Source organism: Chenopodium album, chromosome 24, assembly GCF_948465745.1.
Source record: "Chenopodium album chromosome 24, dcCheAlbu1.1, whole genome shotgun sequence".
In the NCBI taxonomy this organism is placed as follows: Eukaryota; Viridiplantae; Streptophyta; class Magnoliopsida; order Caryophyllales; family Amaranthaceae; genus Chenopodium; species Chenopodium album.
In genome coordinates this window covers 21,323,344-21,333,441 of record NC_137857.1, presented here as the reverse complement: position 1 = coordinate 21,333,441, position 10,098 = coordinate 21,323,344, and positions in this window count along the sequence as shown.

Below are 10,098 nucleotides of genomic sequence, written 5' to 3'. Positions count from 1 at the left end.
TTCTGGGTAGGCACCCTTTCTGATGAGTAATCCATCAACCTTTCAGCTGCCGCTATAGCACCTGACAAGGTATCAATTTTCTAGCGCCATATCTCCCTTTGGGCCCAATCTTTCAGGCCTCGCACAAAGTTGAATAAACGGTCTTTCTCCGTCATGTCATGGATCTCCAACATGCACGCCGAATACTCTTTTACATATTCTCGAATAGTGGTCTTGTGTTGCAAGGTTGCAAGCTTGGTGCGAGCCACAAACTTAGTGTTCTCTAGGTAGAATTGAGCCATCAATTCTTTCTTTAGATCTTCTCAAGTGTCTACCGACGTCCTTTTAGCTTGGATATCGGCGTACTTTGTGCGCCACCAGAGTTTGGCGTCATCCACTAAATACATCGTGGCAGTATCCACTTTTAGTCCGTCCTCTAACTGGCATATGCGGAAGTATTGTTCCATGTCAAAGATGAAGTTATCCACTTCCTTCGAATCTCTCGTGCCGTTGAAGGTCCGAGTTTTGGGAGGTTTTATTCTAGCACTTCCGCCTCCCCCAAGTCCTCGTTGAGCATGCATCAAGGTTGCACATTTGTCTTGTGCCTCATCAGCAAGGGTTTGCACAAAATTAAGCTGCTCCGTCAACCCATCTACCGTCGAAGCAAGCCTCTCTATTTGCTCGGCTTGTTTTATCACAATATCCTCGAGCTTGGGCAATCTTTCTCCCAACATATCCCACTCTTCCGACTTGCCTTCAAGCCATGCAAGTCGTTCTTCAACGAATATTCTCGCGTCTCATCGTCAGCCATTTTTCAAGCAACTTGGCTCTGATACCAACTGTCACGGTCCGGATGTTTTGACACCGGGTCGTGCGGCGCGCCCTCGTCTATTGAGGACAAGGACGCAAGCCTAGAACGGAAGAGGTTCGTGAGCACACAGCAACACGGACCAAGTGTATCTCAAGGAGCACTCGTTAACCACGGGTGCGGAGTCGGGGCTTGTGACGGTCGATACTTCAAAGCGGGCACAAGCGGAACCGACGAGGAAAGGCGTCTCTTGAAGGTTTCTTAGTTTGGTGGGCGATGCTTCAAGACAAGGCAAGCATAATATCTATAAAGGCTTAAACAACAACACAAGTCTTAAAGCAAGGCAAAGGGGTAGGGAGCTTAGATTCAATAACCATTCGCTCCCTAAAGAGCTTTATATAGTATTACTAGAGAAATACAAGTGAACGTTGGAATGACAGTAACACAATAATTCTCCCTAGAGCCTAGAAAGTAAAAAGAAAGACTTAATAGACATTACATAAGGGAAAATACAATAAAAAGGGAAGGGGATACATAGTTAAAGAGGCGGATTCTAACACTAAGCCTTAATATTGGTGGGCACACAACCCCTTTGATGGGAGCACCGCAAGCGAGCGCAAGAGAAGAGCCAAGACTTGGAACTTCCACTTCTTTGCATCTTGAGCTTCCCGAAAGCCATGAACTTGATCCAAAAGCTTCCTCCACCATAGTGGATCACCAAAATCAAGACCCGAACCTCGTTCAATACCTACAACCACGAAAATAGAGCAAATAAAGGAGAAAAGGCTTGAAAACCAACGAAATGCACAAAAGCTACAAAATAAGAGAGGAAAGGTAAAACTAAGCAACAAATCACAAAACTAAGCACTTATTAAGCATGAAAGCTATGAAAAGAAGATAGAAAGGACCTAAATGCTCATCAAATGTGTGCCATTTATGACACACATCAAATACCCCCAAGCTTACCTTTTGCTCGTCCTCGAGCAAAACAAAACCAAGGGAGTGAAAATGACGAACTTATTAAAACAAACTAGAGAGGAGAGGAGACAAGAATATACACTAACTCACTTTTGTAGGAATCACGGTCAATTTTAGCAACTAAAGATTAGCCATTTAAACCCGTAGATCTTCCTAGAGGACGAGTGATGCTCTCGTAAGGGTGTCCTAAGAGTTTAACCCATAACTCTCATAATAATATAAACAAGGCAAAGCATGAAAAGAAATCAAAAGAAAAACAAAACAAACAAATGTTCATGAAAGGACTTTTCCAAATGTACAAACACAAATGAATGCAAATCTTTCTAAACAAGTAAGGGAGTGCACATTCCAAGATACCTAAGGTTGATTGAAACATAAATATGCTAAGCATAGGAACTAGCTTTCACAATCCACTTTCATCCTAAACGATCTTACCGCGTTCTTCCTAATAGCTTCAAATCGACCTCAAATGAGCATCCCAATGATTCCACGAAGGAACCGGAAAAAGACAATTTTTAGGCTACTCGACATCTTGACTTTTGCATCCCCTCCCCCTATTCCTAAAACTCACATTCCTCTCCTCCGATGAATGACTCAACCACTTAGGTCAAAATGTCTTTCCCCAAGGTTGTAGCGTTAAGGCAAAAGGGTGAAGGTAGGCTAAAATTTAAAATTTGGTGGTTTTCCTAATAGTGAAGCAAAGAACGGGCCCTTTCTTATGACGAGGGAAAATTAGGTCAATGAACTAATCCTCCTAAGCCAAACAAAATTTATAAACACTCAACAAACCTAAATACAAGTATAGAGGTAAGTCAAGGGTCGAACCCAAAGGAACGGTAATGTCTAAGTGCTTCCAATTATGTGCCTAAGCTAAGTCGAAGACGAAGGGTAAAAGGTGACTCTAACAACTACTAAAACGAGGAAACCAAACAAATATAAGAGCTAGGGATTAGGATCCGCAAATAATAGCAATGAACATAGCAAATTGGAATGGAAAGTCAACTAAGTCAAGCAATGTGAGGGAAAATCAAACATGCAACCAAAAGAGCATATAAAGCTATTCTCCTAGAGGTCTAACTAGCGTCATCTACGATAAACTCTAGCTAGGAAACATCATAAGACACCTCAATCGTGTAAATGCAAGCCACAAATCAATGGTCCGTATCATTGTGAACTTACAATGCAATCTAGTGCAATAATGAAAGTTAGCTACTCTAATTAGTCACACACATGCACATGATCAATCAACCAAGTTTAATCACATCATCAACTCCATCAATTATCCCCAAATTACATCAATCCATTACATCATAAGCTTCACCAAATCCCTAACCAAACAACTACTCTAACATCATCATGAAATCAACAAACAACTAAAGAAAACAACAATTTAACAATAAAAAAATCAATAATCAAGAAGAACAATTACTCTAATCAAACATCAATCATCAATTCATCAAAATCTAATCAAAAATCAAACAATCCAAACATTAATACTAAACAAAACAATAAATGAGATAGAGTTTAGAAATACTCATTGATAATAGAGTAGATCTCCAATACAATTGTCACCATTGAATCTTCAATCTCTCCATCACCATTGAAATTCTTCACTTTCTCTTTCTAAAATCTACTCCTAAATCTAACCCCTAAATCTAGAGAGAGAAGCTCTCAACTATGCTAAGAATATGATCTAATTCTAATATGAAACTTGCTTACAAAAATTGGGTTCCAAAAGGTATATAAAGAGAGAGAAAATCGTCAAAATCCGATCGGAAAAGACCCACGCCGGCGCGGCCGCTTAACAGAGGATGTGCGCCCGTACCACCATGGTGTGCGCCCGCACCATCCGCGCGTGCGGCCGCACCCAGCTAGATTTCTTAGATTATTCAACTCTTCAAGCTCAAGGGGTGCACACATGATTTATGATGGTGATGAGAACTAGGAGTGGCAGTAGCTAAGGCTTAATATTGGTGGGCACACACTCCCTTTGAAGGGAGCACCGCAAGCGAGCACAAGAGAAGAGCCAAGAATTGGAACTTCCACTTCTTTGCACCTTAAGCTTCTCGAATGCCATGAACTTGATCCAAAAGCTTCCTCCACCATAGTGGATCACCAAAATCAAGATCTGAACCTCGTTCAATACCTACAACCACGAAAATAGAGCAAATAAAGTAGAAAAGTCTAGAAAACCAACAAAATGTACGAAAACTACAAAATAAGAGAGGAAAGGTAAAACTAAGCAACAAAGCATAAAACTAAGCATTTATTAAGCATGAAAGCTATGAAAAGTGGATAGAAAGGACCTAATTGCTCATCAAATGTGTGCCATTTATGACACACATCAAATACCCCCAAGCTTACCTTTTACTCGTCCTCGAGCAAATTAAAACCAAGGGAATGAAAATGACGAGCTTATTAAAACAAACTAAACAAGAGACGAGATGAGAATATACACTAACTCACTTTCGTAGGAATCACGGTCAATTTTAGCAACTAATGACAAGCCATTTAAACCCTTAGATCGCCCTAGAGGACGAGTGATGCTCTCGTAAGAGTATCCTAAGAGTTTACCCATAACTCTCATAATAATACAAACAAGGCAAAGCATGAAAAAGAAAACAAAATACAAGAAAAGCAAACAAATGTTCATGAAAGGACTTTTACAAATGTACAAGCACAAGTGGATGCAAATCTTTCTAAACAAGCAAAGGACTGCACGTTCTAAGATACCCAAGGTTGATTGAAACATAAATATGCTAAGCATAGGAACTAGCTTTCACAATCCACTTTCATCCCAAACGATCTTACCGCGTTCTTCCTAATAGCTTCAAATCGACCTCAAATGAGCATCCCAATGATTCCACGAAGGAACCGGAAAAAGAGAATTTTTAGGCTACTCGACATCTTGACTTTTGCATCCCCTCTCCCTATTCCTAAAACTCACATTCCTCTCCACCGATGAATGACTCAACCATTTAGGTCAAAAGGTCTTTCCCCAAGGTTGTAACGTTAAGGCAAAAGGGTGAAGGTAGGCTAAAATTTAAAATTTGGTGGTTTTCCTAATAGTGAAGCAAAGAACGGGCCCTTTTTTAGAATCACAATCAAGTAGTCACCAAACAAAAACAAACTAACACCCTTAAGCTTATTCAAAGCTATAAATCACAAACATATACACAAAAAGCATGAGAACGCTTCCCCCCAAGCTTAAATGGACCATTGTCCTTAATGCTCAAAAAGGGAGAAAACTCACATCAAAATATTTTTGAATTTTTCATTTTTTCACTTTATTTTCATTTTTCAATAATGCTTTGTCCTCGCCTCTTTTAACTTTGGACGGCTTTTTCGACTTTGCACTTATTTGTCCATGCCTTTTTCACTTTGGACGGCTTTTACTCAAACACACTTGCCATTATTCACAAAGAAATCATAACACAATCTTGCTTTCATTGGAACCAAACATTTCAACTTCTCCATTTTAACATTTTAACTTTTTTTTTTTCGTTTTTCATTTTTCAATATTGCTTTGTCCTCGCCACTTTTAACTTTGGACAGGCTTTTTCAACTTTGCACTTATTTGTCCATGCCTTTTATAATGTAGGACGGCTTTTACTCATACTCATTTGCCATTATTCACAAAGAAGATATAACACAATCTTGCTTTCATAAGAACCAAACATTTCAACTTCTCCACCACAAACTCCATCAAGTATGATCAATTGCTTCACAAAAATCAAGAAAAGAAAGAAAATGAAACAAAAGGCCAAAGATCTAAAGATGTGGCTTGAAAAGAAGGTATAAGGCTCAAATGGTTGCAAGAAGGCAAATGTAAACCCAAAAATAAAGAATGAAACACACTATCCTAAAAATGAAAAATACCACCCCGAAAATATGCCTTTGTCCTCCCTAAATGGTTCGGTCTCGGATTCAAGATCTATGAGTCAAGTTTCAAGATTAGGTTTGCAAAAAGTCAAGGATCCATGCCGCTCATGCAAATATAGGTAGAAGGCTTGAAAAACAAAGAACTCACACGGATGTAGCAAAAACTCACTATTGGTGTCAAATCGACTATAGGAAGCAACTACCAAACATGCCACAAACAAGTAGAATTCGGCTTCATGTTCCCACTAGTTCTAACCAACTACCTTAGCATGCTTTATCCTAGAATCAACCAAGCGTACTCTCAAACCGTGCACACCGTTACCATTTAAGAAGAAAAGCATTCAATCATACTAGTCCAAATGTTATTATCACTAAAGCAAGAACAAAACAAAACACATTGCAAATTTGCCTTGATAGAAACAAAAATCTTTTAGGAGAATTTTTTTTTATCAAAATATAAGAAACATGGAAAAGCATATACAAAGGTGCATAACACATAAGGATCAACATCCCACCAAACATGATAGAATACCCTCCCCCAAGCTTGAATGAGACAATGCACTCAAACATAAATCATATAATCCATGGGAGGGGAAAATAAGGAGATCAATCCAACAAACCAACATATGTCCAACAAGTCATCATCCACTAGAGAAAGAGCAAGGAAAGATATTACCGGATTTGAGGTGGGTGCAAATACCCGCAAATGACCAAATTAAACCTTTCATAGCTAATTTCTCAAGAATTGAACCTTGTCTCCATATGTTCGCAAAAATAGGAGTCAACCTTCCTTGATTCTTGATCCAAATTGAAGCACCAAAGTATATAAAGTCATGTACCTAGCAAAAGGCACACAAACATTTCCATGAGAGAAAAATCTATTCTAAAAACAAAAAGGAAAATCTAATCTAAAACACGGGTTACTTACCGAGAAAGGCTTGCTTAAGGTCCAAGCTTGAGCGCTCTAGTAAAATAATAATTCAACGCACGCAAGAGCTTGTCAAATGCACTACTACACATTTCATAAGAGAGAATGTAGGCAAATGACGGAAGAAAAACGTGCAACAAGATCATTGCACGCAAGTGAGAATGGAGGTGCCAAAAGAAAGAAGAAGAAGGATCAAAAGGAAAAACAAGAAAATAAGAAGAAGAAGGGGGAAAAGAAAAAGAAAAAGACAAATCCTCCTCACTAGAATATTTTTGGGTGGCAACATCACCCTTTTCCTCAACAATAGATGAATGAGAGACATTAAGATCATTATAGACAAGGGGGTCCCCAATAGGCTTACCAACAAAGGAAGGGAGAAAAATAAGGTAATAGGGGATGTGATTAAACTTTTGAGAGAAAGGGGTATGAGAAATAGGTAAAAGGTTCGCGACTCCCTCAACACAAGGTCTCACATCGTCAATGAGGGCATGAAAATCAATCATAGAATCCTTAAAAGAAGAACACTCATGATCACCATCTCCCTCAAACATCCAACTCCCAAGAGGAACCACATAATCTCCTCCACTACCTACATGAACAATAGCTCCCTCAACTTCCTTAAAGCCTAGAGCCTCAAAACCATGCATGAATGGATGCAAATAATACTCAAAATCATCTCTCTCCCATGAAGCATCATCAATGAACTTGCTTAAAAGGCTATGGCTATTCCTTATGCATTCAATAAACACATTTGACAAAACCTCAAACGAGTCCAAATACTCATGGATAGAAGAGTCACATTCATACACTTGAGACTCATTACAATGGGTGGTAGGGTTGGGGTTTTCGAATTCAACTCTCTCTTCACTCTCAACTCCTTCACCATCACTCATATTCTCACCAATGGTATCCTCGCACTCTCTTGGTTGCTCAAAATCACCATTATCACCCTCAACACACATATTGGATTTGTTATTTTCAAACACAAGCATCAAAGATGACAGTTGGCTTTCTAGCTCTTCATTTCTCCTTCTTCCACCTCAAGACGCTCCTCACTCTTTTTCATCATCTCCAATTGACTTCTCAAACAATTAAGAGTAGACTCCATTTTAGGTCCAAGATCATCACTAAGCTCAACATGCCTAATTTGAGTTTCCAAGGTAGCAATAAGAGATTCAAAAGGTGTAGAAGATTGAGGCTTAACAAAAGAAGAAGAATTACAACCAAGGTTGGAAGAATCAACATTGAAATCATGAGCATGTACATCACATTGGGGGGTGGGGGCACAATCAAACATATGAGATTTGTCAACTTGAGCATGCACCTTGTTATCATGAACAATAGGGGAAATAGAAAACCAAATATAGAAATCCCAAGCATCATTAATTAACAATGCTCTAAATCTACCATTATGCATGCATTCTATTTCATTCCTAGTTTGTTCATTCAAACCAAAATAGCAAATCTCACAAGCCTCCCGAAGACTACAACAATGATAGTCAAGAAATCTCGCTAGTCTATATAAGTATTCACAAAAAGGCTCATTATCAAATTGAGGAAAAGATAGACATGCCATTTTATATAAAGAAAACAAAAGAAATCAAATAAAAGAAAAGTATAAACAAAGACCTAGACTCAAGCAATCAAAAACACTCAAACATAGACACCGTTCCCTGGCAACGGCGCCATTTTGACGAGGGAAAATTAGGTCGTTGGACTAATCCTGCTAAGCCAAACAAAATTTATAAACACTCAACAAACCTAAATACAAGTATAGAGGTAAGTGAAGGGTCGAACCCAAAAGAACGGTAATGTCTAAGTGCTTTCAATTATGTGCCTAAGCTAGGTCGAAGTCTAAGGAAATAAGGTGTCACTAACAACTACTTAAACGAAGAAACCAAACAAAAAAGAGAGCTAGGGATTAGGATCCGCAAATAATGACAATGAACATAGCAAATTGGAATGAAAAGTGGACTAAGTCAAGCAATGTGAGGGAAGATCAATCATGCAACCAAAAGAGCATATCAAGCTATTCTCCTAGAGGTCTAACTAGCGTCAACTCCGATAAACTCTAGATAGGAAACATCACAAGACACCTCAATCGTGTAAATGCAAGCCACAAATCAATGGTCCGTATCAATGTGAACTTACAATGCAATCTAGTGCAATAATCAAAGTTAGCTACTCTTTAATTAATCACACACATGCACATGATCAATCAACCAAGTTTAATCACATTATCAACTCCATCAATTATCCCCAAATTACATCAATCCATTAAATCATATGCTTCACCAAATCCCTAACCAAACAACTACTCTAACATCATCATCAAATCAACCAAAAACTAAAGAGATCAACAATCAACAATCAAAGAATCAACAATCAAAGAAGAACAATTACTCCAATCTAACATCAATCATCAATTCATCAAAATCCAAACAAAAATCAAACAATCCAAACATTAATACTAAACAAAATAATAAATGAGATAGAGTTTAGAAATGCTCATTGATAATAGAGTAGATCTCCAATACAATTGTCATCATTGAATCTTCAATCTCTCAATAACCATTGAAATTCTTCACTTTCTCTCTCTAAAATCTACTCCTAAAACTAACCCCTAAATCTAGAGAGAGAAGCTCTCAACTAAGCTAAGAATATGATCTAATTCTATTATGAAACTTGCTTACAAAAATTGGGTTCCAAAAGGTATAGAAAGAGAGAGAAAATCCTCAAAATTCGGTCGAAAAAGACCCACGCCGGTGCGGCCGCACGGCAGGAGATGTGCGCCCGCACCACCATGGTGTGCGCTAGCACCATCCGCGCGTGCGGCCGCACCCAACTGGGTTTTCTTCGATTCTTCAAAGCTTCAAGCACAAGAGGTGCACACATGATTTATGATGGTGATGAGCACTAGGAGTGGCAGTAGCTAAGCCTTAATATTGGTGGGCACACAACCCCTTTGATGGGAGCACCGCATGCGAGCGCAAGAGAAGAGCCAAGACTTGGAACTTCCACTTCTTTGCATCTTAAGCTTCCCGAAAGCCATGAACTTGATCCAAAAGCTTCCTCCACCATAGTGGATCACCAAAATCAAGACCCGAACCTCGTTCAATACCTACAACCACGAAAATAGAACAAATAAAGGAGAAAAGGCTAGAAAACCAACGAAATGCACAAAAGCTACAAAATAAGAGAGGAAAGGTAAAACTAAGCAACAAGCACAAAACTAAGCACTTATTAAGCATGAAATCTATGAAAAGAAGATATAAAGGACCTAAATGCTCATCAAATGTGTGCCATTTATGACACACATCAGGCTGTCGCGCGCATGTGATTTAGTTGCGTGCGGATGTCGCGCGCAACTTCATGAGTTGCGCATGCCACTTGTTTCGGAACTTTCCTTAGGGCGAAAATTGCCGAAATTTTGCCCCTCTCGAGTCTATTTAAGCATGGCTTCGTATAGGTTTCTGATCATCTCGCATTCATTCATTTTATAAGAACTAAAAGAAATAATCTC